General features: G+C 42.5%; 1 protein-coding gene across 2 annotated transcripts in view; it reads right to left on the reverse strand.

The window, feature by feature from the left end:
- Window positions 1-12,413, reverse strand: part of CLIC5 (chloride intracellular channel 5) — a 147,425-nt gene that overhangs the window by 64,850 nt on the left and 70,162 nt on the right. The window lies entirely within an intron of this gene.

A 12,413-nucleotide genomic window follows, 5' to 3' on the forward strand; every position in this document is an offset into this window, starting at 1 on the left:
TGCTGCACAACCTAAGTCAGATTAGTTGGAACCCAAGTGTCTCTTCCTATGAAATGTGTGTGTGGGGTGCAATACTATTCACCTTACTTGTAAGAAATATAGTAAAATTAAAATATGCTTAATTGAGTAACATATATTGTAAGTCATAAGCTAGCCATTTACACTATTTAGGTCAAGAATCAGGACCTGAATGTCACAAAAGGAATATGGATGATTAGTGATGGAAAAACCCAAAGCTGGGTGTCGCAAGTCCTGGCCCTGTTTCAGATGTTCCCCTCAAGATGCAGGATCTGCTCCTCTCCTTTCTGGGCCTCTGTCATTCACTCTGCCCATCACTCACAATGGCAGTGAAGGCAAAGTGAGACTGTACAAGGGAAGGGCTCTGACTGCTGGAAATGGTTCCAGCATCTAATCTCCAGGGAAAGAGGAAGATTGGGACCTGGTGCTGCTGTGCACTGAGTTAAGCATTCTGCAGGAGTGCCCATTTGAGTCTCCAATGCTCTACTTTTGATCCAGCTTCTTGCTAATATACCTGAAAAGGCATAGAAACATGGCTGAAGTGCCTGGGTGCCTGACACCGCACGCGGAGAACTCCACCCAGACAGATGCCAAGTTCCAGGCTTCCACGTGGCTCAGCGCCAGCCAGCGTATCCATTTGGGGAATGAATCAGTGGATGAAAGAGCCTGCTTGCTCTCTCTTTTTCTATCTCCCTCTCTCTCTGTAACTCTGCCTTTGAAATAAATAAATAAACAAATAAATAAATAAATAAATCTTTTAAGATGAAGATTAATATAAAAACAAATAATACACATAGACCTCCACTGTGTTGAGTTACGATTTTTTTAACTTAATGATGCAAAAGTGTATCCATACAACCATCTGATTTTTTTTTTTACTTTCAGTGTAGTATAATAAATTCCATGATACATCCAACACTTTGTGTTATATAATTTTACTCAGTTGTAGGCTACTGTAAATGTACATTTTGGGTGCACAAGGCTAAGTTACAATGTTTGGTGAGTTGGGTGTCTTAAGTGCATTTTCAGGCTTAAAATCGTATTGTCAGTGTGTTAGCCATCAAAAGCTGAGATGTGTTTGTACAGTATTTTATATAAGGCAGAATAGAACAAGTTGTCAGTGTAAGTTCTAGACTACCCAGGGAAACAGTGCTTACTATGGATAGCATACTGAGAAAAGGTCCTTTCATTTTCACCACTTCCTGCCTGGAATTATTTCTTTATTTTCATGTTTTTGCTTATTCATTTGTTAAATGTGTGCAATGACCAACCATCCCAGCATTGCCTGCCTGGAGCTGAGGGAGTTTGGGTTCTCAGGGTATGAAACTGGCAAAGCTGCAAATCTAGATGACTTGGTCACCTGCACTTTGCACTTCCCTACTTCCAAAAGAACGATTTGAGGGACCACGTAAATATGGATGTTTACACTAAGTAGAACCATTCGCTTAGAAGTCTTAAATAACTCCCTTTATATACTTTTGAAGTTCTTCCCAATACAATTTTATCCTTCATTGGGCCCAGTCCGGTAATTCTCAGGGTTAACAATCACTCCAGACTGTTTAACTTATGTTTAAATGCATGACTGAGACGTATCACTTTCAAGCACAGCTAGAACAGATAAGAGAAAGCATGGCAGGAAAACAGCAATAACACCAGACAAGGAGTAATGTTGATTCTCTCTGCAGCAGGAATGGATGTGTGTCTGTCGTGTGTATTGTGTTCCCATATTGTTCAACTTTTCACTGCTGAATGGGCAGCAGAGTTCACACAGAACTGCCCTCATCTCAGAAGAGGAAACACCATCCTTCCAGGGCTTTGTGTTTTGCAAAGAGGTTGTGCTTAAGCCATGTGATGATTTCAAATAAACATTTGCAATAAATGTTTGTGTTAGATACACAGATTGAGCAACCGCTTTTATTCTACCCTTGAATAACAGGAATTATAACAACTTCTTCATTCTTTGTTTTCAACTCTGTGACCTTTCAGATTTTGCATTCCTGTTTCCTCTGACAGCACTTCAGGTTTCCTAGATTGAATCAGAACCTTCACTGCCTTGAATGTCATTGCAAGTTTTAACGACAAGCAAGTGTAATTGGTACTGCACATAGGTTGTAATGGATCAAAACGGCTCTGATTTTAATTTTTTAAAATTTTGTTTCCATTCAGCTAACAACTTCTCCCTGTCGTTTGTAAGATGAAAAGTGATGAGCAGACGTGATGGAAGGTCGTAGATGGTGGTTTTGGTCCTTTTTAGCTCAGGTCCTTCCGGTACCCTTTCACTGAGGAGAGGGCATCGCTGAAGGGGTCCCCAGGGATACCCACCTTCTCTTCCCAGTTGGATCAATATTTCCCTTTCTGATTCTCTTCCTTTGCCTCCTTTCCTCTCTGGGCACTGTCTGGCCTGCTTTTGACAGTGTTCAGATTTGCTCTATCTGCATTTTTGTTCCTTCTTTCAGATATCATTTTTCCTCTGTCTCTGCTTTCAAATACCAGCTCAATCCCCACTCCACTCTGCAGTCCTCTTCTGGCTACTTCTCTTTTCTTTTCTTTTCTTTTCTTTTCTTTTCTTTTCTTTTCTTTTCTTTTCTTTTCTTTTCTTTTCTTTTCTTTTCTTTTCTTTTCTTTTTCTTCTCTTCTCTTTTCTTCTCTTCTCTTCTCTTCTCTTCTCTTCTCTTCTCTTCTCTTCTCTTCTGTTCTCTTCTCTTCTCTTCTCTTCTCTTCTCTCCTTTCTCTCTCTCTTAATTAATTTATTTTATGACACAGTTCCATAGGCTCTAGGATTTTTTTCCTCTACCTCCTACCTCAAATCCCCTCCCCTCACTAATTTTCCCTATTTTATTACAATAGTAGAGTCCTTAAATTTTTTTTTTTAATTGAAAGAAAGGTCAGATATACAGAGAGGAGGAGTGACAGACAGGAAGATCTTCTGTCCACTGGCTTACTCCCCAAGTGGCCGCAATGGCCAGAGCTGTGCTGATCTGAAGCCAAGAGCCTCTTTCGGGTCTCCCACGCCAGTGCAGAGTCCCAAGGCTTTGGGCCGTTCTCGACTGCTTTCCCAGGCCACAAGCAGGGAGCTGAATGGGAAGCAAAGCCTCTGGGATTAGAACTGGCACCCAAATGTGATCCCAGCGTGTGCAAGGCGAGCACTTTAGCCATTAGGATACTGTGCCAGGCAATGTATAGTCCTTTAAAAATTGTCATAAAACCTATCATTCTGCTGTTTAAGTGTATCATGACATTGTAGGTATGGACAATGACAGAGTCCAGCATCCTATTGTCAAGATAAATGCCTATTTCCATTAGAATCAATTGTGTAGAGTGCCTTTTATTGATCCACTTGACAAGTGTTAAGCATCAACAGTGTGCTCACTTCTGTTGTGAATGCAAAGGATGTCCAGCAAGTCTCTCCTAAACATCATCTCCTGTGGCTTGGCATGGTGCTTATGTCATCTTTGGGAAGAAAGAGATTCATAAGAGAAAAAAAAGAGCGAAAAGCAGGTGTGCTTCTGGGCTTTGGAATCACATTTCGCTTTACCATTTGCTTGCTTTAAAATCTTAAGCAAGTCTCAGGGCCTTGCTTTGCTCATCTGTAATATACAAAAGCACCAACATGGTACAAAGCTCATTAAATCAGGTAGTTCATGTAAAACATCTAGCAACTTGTTAATATCGTGACTACATACCTGGCCTGACATGGCCATCAGTATGATTTCAGCAGGTGGTGCTTTTTTTCCTTCTCCCTCTCAGCTTTCCATATATAAGAGGTGTTGGACATCTTCATTATTGTGTGATAAAATATCCCTCTCTCCCAAGAAGGATTGGTCAATAAAGGGTGATTCATGAGCAGGTATTGGTAAATTTCCAAATAAATAAATGAGCTGTTAATTATGTTAAATATTTTAGTGAAAATCACAGGAATTCTAAAAATTATTCATCAATGATATTTAGTGAGAATTGAATTTCTGGAGTAGGGTTCTCAAACTTCAGCATGAATCAGAGAGATATGGAAGATTTCTTCAAAAACAGTGGATCTGGGGCCCAGTGCGATAGCCTAGTGGCTACATCTTCACCTTGCAATCACCAGGATTCTATATTGGCACTGGTTCGTATCCCGCCTGCTCCACTTCCCATCCAGCTCCCTGCCTGTTGCCTGGAAAGCAGCTGATGATGGTCTGAGGCTCTGGGACTCTGGAACTCTGCATAGCCATGGAAAATACAGAAGAAGCTCATGGCTCCTGGCTTCGGATCACCTCAGCTGCAATTGTTGTGGCTCACTTGGTCAGCGAGCCAGCAGACAGAAGATCTTTCTCCCTGTCTCCCCTACTCCATGTAAATTTGCCTTTCCAATTAAAAAATAATAATAAGGTAAAGCTTTAAAAAAGTAGGCCTGAGTTATAATGTATAATATTTTTGCCTTTTCTTATTATTATTATTTTATGATACAGCTCTATAGGTCCTGGTATTTCCTTTACCCTCTTCCCTTGTGTCCCTCCCCCACTGAGTTCCCCTGTATTATTACTGCAGTATAGGTTTTCATAAACAGGCATATGTCCGTCATAGTGGACGTGGACAATGGCAGAGAGTCCAGCATCCTATTGTCAAGATGTAGTTAACAATTTCATTGGAAGTCCATCTTTGATCTGGAAGTAGAAATGCATTGTGAGGTATTGTATCTTCATATCTGGATATGATAGTCTCCATTACACAGTTACTGTACATCCCCTTAAATGAAAAACCACAAAACAAAATCAACAGGAAGAAAAGAAGAAATTAAAAATGCCATGAAGTCAAATAACATGATACTGAATGACTAATGTGTCATTGAAGAAATGAAAAAGAAAATCAAGAACCTTCTTGAAGAAAATGATGCTACTGTATGATCTATGAGTCACTGAACATTTTAGAAACCAGGTAGCCACAAGTAAGTGACACAAATATTATGTGCATTATAAATAAAATTAAATGATTATTTTCGAACTGCCTGGAAAGTAAGATAGTTTTTCCCAAAATTTTATGAATTTTATGTATATATTATGTATTCATATTTATTTGAAAGAGACAAAGAGAGATCTTCCACCCACTGGTTCACTCCCCAAATACCTACAACAGCCAGAGCTTAATCAAACCAAAGCCCACACCTGTTCCCTCAGTGGGGAAAGAGATGCAGATACTTGAGCCATCACTTGCTGGCTCCCAAGGTGTGCATCGGCAGGAAGCTGGAGTCAGAAATAGAGCTGAGCTCTACATCCTGACTCTCCGATATGGGATATGGACACCCCAAACTGCATCTTTTAAATTTATTTATTTATGTTGCAAAGGCAGAGAGAAGGAGAGACAGAGAAAAATCTTTGATCGCTGGTCCACCCCAAAGAGGCTCCAATAGCTGGAGCTGAGCCGATTCAAAGCCAGAAGACAGTAGTCTCCTTTGAGTCTCCTACATGGGTACGGGGTCACAAAGCTTTGGATCATCCTCTATTGCTCTCCCAGGCCACAAGCAGTGAACTGGATGGGAAGTGGAACAGCCAGGGCACAAACTGGTACCCATATGGGATCCCAAGCGTGCTAGGCGAGAATTTAGCCAATCAGTCATAGTGCCAGACCCCCAAACTGCATGTTAATGTCCACATCAAACAACACTTCTGTGTTCCTTCCTTACACAAAACTGATAATTAGCAATCAGGAAGAAGTTCAAGCAGGCATTTCTGATGAAATACTTATCACTCAGGGTATAGTATTCCTTTTCTGTAAGCTGTTGCTCCATGACATACAATGCGGACTCCACTGACGAGAGGCTCAGAGGCCGTGAGGCTTCAGTGGAAGGAAACCCAGGCACTTCCATAATTCAGTTCAGCTTCTGGGTGTGGTCAATAAGACCACTCTGAAATTCTGTTTCTGATGAAATACCGAAAATAGGCAAGGATGACTGAGGCTTTGTTCTTAGGATTTGGGCAGATGGTAAAGCTGAGGTGGGAAATAGGAAATGTGAGAGAGGAGGATGCAGAAACAGTAGTTTGGAGCAGTGGAAGGAATGCTGACAATAAGCCACACAGGTGCCATTGTTCTTTCCGCCGACTTCATTCCGTTGGTTTGGTAACTTGGTGAGGTCCACCCTGCTCTATGTCTGCTTGGGACTTGGCTTCTGTGTGAATTAATTCATTCACCTCTAAGCATCCCCAATCCTTCCAGTGGATTTTTATGTGTATATGAACTCTATGACTAATTAGACATTCCACACATGGAGAAAAAAGTATCGATCATGTCTATTCATTTTAGATTGCACAGCTGCATACATGAGCGGTTTTAATAAGGGACATTTAGGAAGTCAACAATTAGCTTTTAGTACTAACTGATACTTTTATCTCTTGCCTGGGGAGCAGTCTAAATGGCATGTAATTGGAGCTTATAAGGGCTGTAAAGAATAATGATAAATCCAGAAATGGAATGAGCCTTGATAAAAGGTGAGAACGGCTCTGGCAGAAAGTGAGATCACCGGAGCTGGTTGACTATCTTTATGGGCTGAACAGGGAAAGGCCTGCAAGGTCTGGGGCATGGAAGGAAATGGAATATCAGCACAGCAGAAGATCAGACGCCTTGAAGCATGTTTTAAATGAGCCACAAATCTCAAATCTGTTAAATCCCCAGAGCTGTATTCAGGGATGTTTTCACAGCCTGACTCACCAGGTCTAAGGTGCATGCAGCAGCATAGGAACAGAGAACATGTGGGGAAATGGCTATGTAGTACTTTATTAATATTATTAATTATTAATATTATTAATATTCTGACTAGGAAGCCATAAAAACTCATGCAAGGAGCCTTTCCAAAGTTCATTGAACTTTGCATATTATGAAAACTATGTATGGCTTTCACATTTTTTGCAACAAAATAAATTTGAATTTCAATTCCATCAGGATAGTGTGTTTGGGGTCTTTCAGAGTCACCAAAGTGCCCCTGGAAACACAATGTCCCTACAGCCTTGAGTGGGGGCCCGGGTTGGTAAGTCATGTCAGTACAGAGCAGCTATGACAGCAATAGGAGTTCTTGGTGCATCATGTGGAGAGTGGCTTGTCAACCTGCTAGAAGAAAGAACAGGAGTCTGATCAGAGTTCAGCCTGCACTGCTCTTGCACATCACACAGTTCACCTTGGCAAGTTACAGGCATATGGGGACCAAGGAGGGAAGAGACTCATGGGAGAGGTAGGTATGGACTAGCTGATAAGAAGAGGCAAAAGGTAAGCCAGATACTTGGGCAAGACAAGACTAGGATAGAAACACAGGCTCATTCCTTCTTCTTAACTTGAACATACATGCATCCATGCAGCAAGTATTCACTTAGCACTTGATAAGGGCTATGCCCTGCTTTGCAGATTAAAATACAGTGTCTATTCTAGACAAGGCATTTTCCCTCTGTTGCCTAAACTAGTCCCCTACTTACTTCCTTAATAGCATTTCATATGAATGGAAATTATACATACATATATATGTGTGTGTGTGTGTGTGTAAGGCATGTATGTCTTACGTGCTTCATTCATTTAAATACAAAACTAGGAAAGCAGGGTCTTATCTATTCTGTTCAATGCACCTACTGTATGGCCTGGCACATATAGATCTTCATAGCACTGTTGTTTGAATGACTAACACAGAGATGAAGTGATTTTGGCTCCTTCAAGAAAAGATTCCAAGAAAATATTGAAAGTGGGTAACATAGGAAAGGCAAATCCAGGAGAAAAATTAAACTCTGCATCCCTTAGCTCCTCCCCCAAGTAGCAACCAGATTGAAAAAGCAATTTGGGCTTTAAGGGAAAAAAATCAGGGGACTCGTGACACAGAACATAGTATTTTCTCTCCTAAGGCAAAGGATTCAAGCAGCAACAAGACTGCACACAGGATGCTTGGGATTAACAACCAAGACATTGAGACCATCTTTTATTCTAGATGCAAGTGCTGAACCCAAGTTAGTCTGAACGACTTTCCCACCTTGGGTTGGGAGTTTATGGTCTTCAGATGGCTGATGCCAAGGTTGCCATCTGTGCTGGCCCTAGATTTGCTTGCTGGAGTGACAAATATCAGGCAGAAAATCAGGAGGCCCAGCACAGCACTGACCCATGATGGGCTGTGTCACTTAGGAATAAGACACAAGGCTTTGATCTTTCTCTATCCGTAAAACAAGAACACTGACGCTTGTCCTAATTCCCTCACATTCACAGGTTGGTTGTGAGTTCCTAGGAAAGGTAGTGCAAGTCCTTCAGGCACCAAGGCACAAAGTCCAGCCCAAAATGACAGGTTGCCAGCACACTCCTCCTGTGAGTGCTTCTTTCCTCCAGGACAGGCCACTCCGAACTTGTCACCTTCACTGGGGCTGCTGACTCCCAAGACAGGATTCTAGAAGACTTCACAGGGAAAACATCTTTAGGGCAGTCCCCACATTACAGCCATCCACAGAAAATTTGCTGAGTTTTCCACGATGTTTCTTTTTAAAAATTATTCATTTGAAAGGCAGAGTGATAGAGAGAGAGAAAGACACACAGAGAAGATTTTTTCAGGCACTGGTTCACTCCCCAGATGGCCATAACAGCCAGAACTGAGCCAGGCTGATGTCAGGAGCTTGGAACCCCATATGGTCTTCCAAGGGTTGCAGGAACCCACTTAACAGACCATCATCTACTGCCTTTCTGATGCATTAGCTTGGAAGCTGTATCAGAAGCAGAAAAACAGATGGCAATGTTGCAAATAGCAACTTAACTGTTGCACTACAATGCCAGCTGCAATGCTTTTCTTTCTTTCTTTTTTTTTTTTCAAAGATGCCAGGACTGGGGTTCAGGAAATCCTTCTTCCTGCCTACAAACATCATTGAGCAGCTTCATGCTCCGTATCATCCTCGTATTGGGGAAACAAGGTCAATAATCACTGTCCTTGACCCCATCACTTTCTCCAGGAGCCGGCATAGAACATTCCTTATACCCTTGAAGCGTAATGAGATTTGAACAGTAATGATCCCGTGAACTGGGTACCGGGGGAACACCCAAGAGAAACCAAACCCAGCTTGGTCAGACTAAAGGAAGTGGCTGAAAAGAAAAGCAGGAAGTAGAGTGAGAGTCTGGCCCTCCTGGGAGCCCTGGGCTGTTTGTTCACTCACTGTGGTTGTCACTCAGGCAGTGACAAACGGAATGGTGAGAGAGAGGCCCAGAGAGATAAACAGGAAGCAGATGATGAAACAGTTTATACTACCAAGAGCATAAATATACGAGTTTAATCTCGCATCTTAAAAACGTTCAGGGTACAATCTGAAAGTTGTTACACCACTTAGTAAGCAAAGAAAATATATAAATGTTACTTCCTTATTAATTCTTCCTATAGTTACTTTTCTGTAAAAAGTAGATCCCTCAAATATGCTGTTTCCATAAGCTCACTGCAACACCACAAGGATGTGACTCTTGCCTAGCTAACTGCAAGGGGGATCTTTGTCCTTGCTAACTATTCTTTACACATCAGTTCTGCTCTGGTACCTGGGAGGTTGGCAATGTGGGATGGTCACAAAGAGCTCCCTGTCCTCTGGTTCCAAGGATGAATACACCAGGGAGAGGCACTGAGGTGGCATCAGAAATCTGTTGTTATTGTTGCCAATTAATTATAGGGAGTGAGAATCTTTCATCTGCTGGTTTACTCCCCAAATGGCTGTAATGGCTGAGCCAAGCCAAAGTCAGGAGTCAGAATCTTCTTCCTGGTTTCTCACATGAGAGCAGAGGTCCAAGCACTTGGATCATCTTCTGCTGCTTCCTGAAGCACATTAACAGAGAGCTGGATTGCAAATGAAGCAGCCAGGGCTTGAACTGGCACCATGTGGGATGTTAGTGTTACAGGAAGTGGCTTAAGGTGTTATGCCACAGTGCCAGCCTGATGTGGCATCTTCACCAGTGCCTTACTCCCTGGGTTAAATGCCCACCCCAGATCAGGGGTGTTATTCTCATGGGTCTGTCCTGTCAGGCCACTCTGGGTTGGCTGCCTCCTCTCTCCTCCAAAGCCATAGTCTCCCCAGTGGCTCTCGATGGGCTTAGGTAAGGGTTCATATCTAGGGGTTGTAAAGGATTCTTGCTTCATCTGTCCCAGGCACATTTCTCCATATCTCTTGTTGGTGCTATTAAATCTGATTTACAGTTGCGTACATAAAACTTTCTACTAAACTCTTTCCTCCCTGCCTAGTTTGAGGTACCAGTGGGTTCCACTGTTACCTTAATGTCTTCCTCTGCGTTACTGGATTCCTGCGTGCAAGACTGTCGAAATTATCAGGTACCACTGAGAAAGACTAGGAGTCAAGAAACCCAGGTACTAGTCCTGTCTTGGCTTTTGAGCAGCTATGTGACCTCAGGAAAGTATGAATCCTGCCAGGCATGAATTACGATGAAGTCTTTACTGTCTAGACAGAGGGCGGCAGGATCTGCAGAGGAGAAGGATGAATATGAATTGGGATTCCTGGAGCCCCAGAGCTTCTGTGGAGCTGCCTGAGGCAGCCACTGTCACTTGGGGATGATGCAAAGACAGAGCAGTTCCTCTGTAGTCCTCCCCGCCACCAGTATGAGGTCCCATATGTGATTTATTTTGACATAGAAATGAATTCCTTGTCACCAGGAAATACTTGAAAAGAACTGAGTTCAGTAAAGCTGTGAGACACTTTCTGGTTTTGAGAGGTGAGGCATCCCTTCTGTTCACGCCTGAGGTTGACAGCCTGGAAAACATGTGATCTCCACTACAATCCACAGTACGGAGGCATTAGGTCAACACTTGTGGGACAACTTCATTGCTTAGATAACAAAGAGGCAGTGACTGTGACCTTGGCCAATGTAAAGGAGGCTTAATCAGGATAGACAACCCTGGAGACATATTCATGCAGGGCTTCAAGATGACATTGACCTGAGTCATTTTCATGAATGACTCACATGTATCACTGGCGGTTGTATCTCACTTAAGAGTCAGAGTGGCCACTGTGTTGCCCATGAAACTGGAGATCTAACACGCTTCCATTGGCAACCAGTGGAAGATTCTAAGAATAGCAGCATGAGTGATGCTGTGGACTTCACCCAAGAATTTGACCCCATTCACTTCTTTGGGATGTAGGAAGCATTGCACAATGTTTGCTTCCCGGAGATGTTCATTTATATCACTTCTCACCCTATAAAACCTTTACCAATGATTCCTCTGTTTTTTTCTTTCTTCTGATTTTGACAGTTAACACTATCTTCTGCTGCTGTTTGAAGCTTCATACTTGAGGTGTGTGTGTGTGTGTGTGTGTGTGTGTGTGTGTGTGCACTAGCATGTGTGTCTGCACACACTTTCCCTTCTGCTAAACAAGAGTCTGTCAGAGAAACCAACATGCTGTACACGCCTCTGTGCTCCACTCAGCACCTGGGACGAGGTGACACTGAGAATGTGTGTGGCTCATGGTAGTAAGTGTTGATCTGCAAGAAACATAGAAGAGGTCTTAAAGGGCTAGCTTAGCCCACTCAGCTACCATACAAAACACCATAGACCATGTGACTTTTTCTTTTCTTTTATTCTTCACAGTTGTGGAGTCTGTGACCACGGTGCTGGCCAATTTGGTTGGCAGTGTGACCTTTTTTCCTGGTAGACGGATGATCATTTTCTGGCTGCCTCTTATAGGGCGAATCTCTCTCTTCTTCTCCATCTCCTTATAATACAATAAATCCTATTGGATTACCGAGCCAAGTTTATGCCCTCATGCAGCCCTAATTATCAGTCACACTGAGGATCAGGGCTTTAACAGATGAATCTGGGAAGAAAAACATAATTCAGCCCACAGAAATATATCTTCATCCTCACTAAACTTGTATTTTTTCACATTCAAAATGCATTCATTTTATCCAAACGACCTCAAGTGTCATCAACTCCAAAGTCTAAAATTTGAAGTCACCCAGATATCACCTAAATCAGGTGAGAGTAAGACCTGATAGTATTCATCCTGAGGTAAAGATCTTTCCAGGCTGTGTACCTGTGCAATCAGACAATGGTGGGGCAAGCAGAGGATGGGCGTTCCAAAGGGCAGAAACAGAAGAGAAGAAAGGAGTGGAAGATTTCAAGCAAGCCCAAAATCTAGCAACATAAATTCTATTCGATTTACATTAGAGATTTACTTTTTTTTTTTTAGCCTTCTACCCTCCTTTCTGATCCCATTGAGAAAGCAGTTTGGCATTCCATGGCTCTGTCAGGTGGAGGTTCCACTCCTCAAAACTCTAGGAAGCCCTGGTTCTAATGCTTCACATGGTGACCCCACCCACGACAACTGGCAGGATACATTCCTTGAACCTGAGGTCATGCCCCATTCTGAAACAGTGAGGGCAGTGAGGTGCTGATCTCTGAATCACCTTTGATGACACTCATCCCT

The sequence above is a fragment of the Ochotona curzoniae genome, unplaced genomic scaffold (assembly GCF_017591425.1).
Source record: "Ochotona curzoniae isolate NIBS_2020 unplaced genomic scaffold, NIBS_Ocur_1.0 contig_3819, whole genome shotgun sequence".
Lineage (NCBI taxonomy): Eukaryota > Metazoa > Chordata > Mammalia > Lagomorpha > Ochotonidae > Ochotona > Ochotona curzoniae.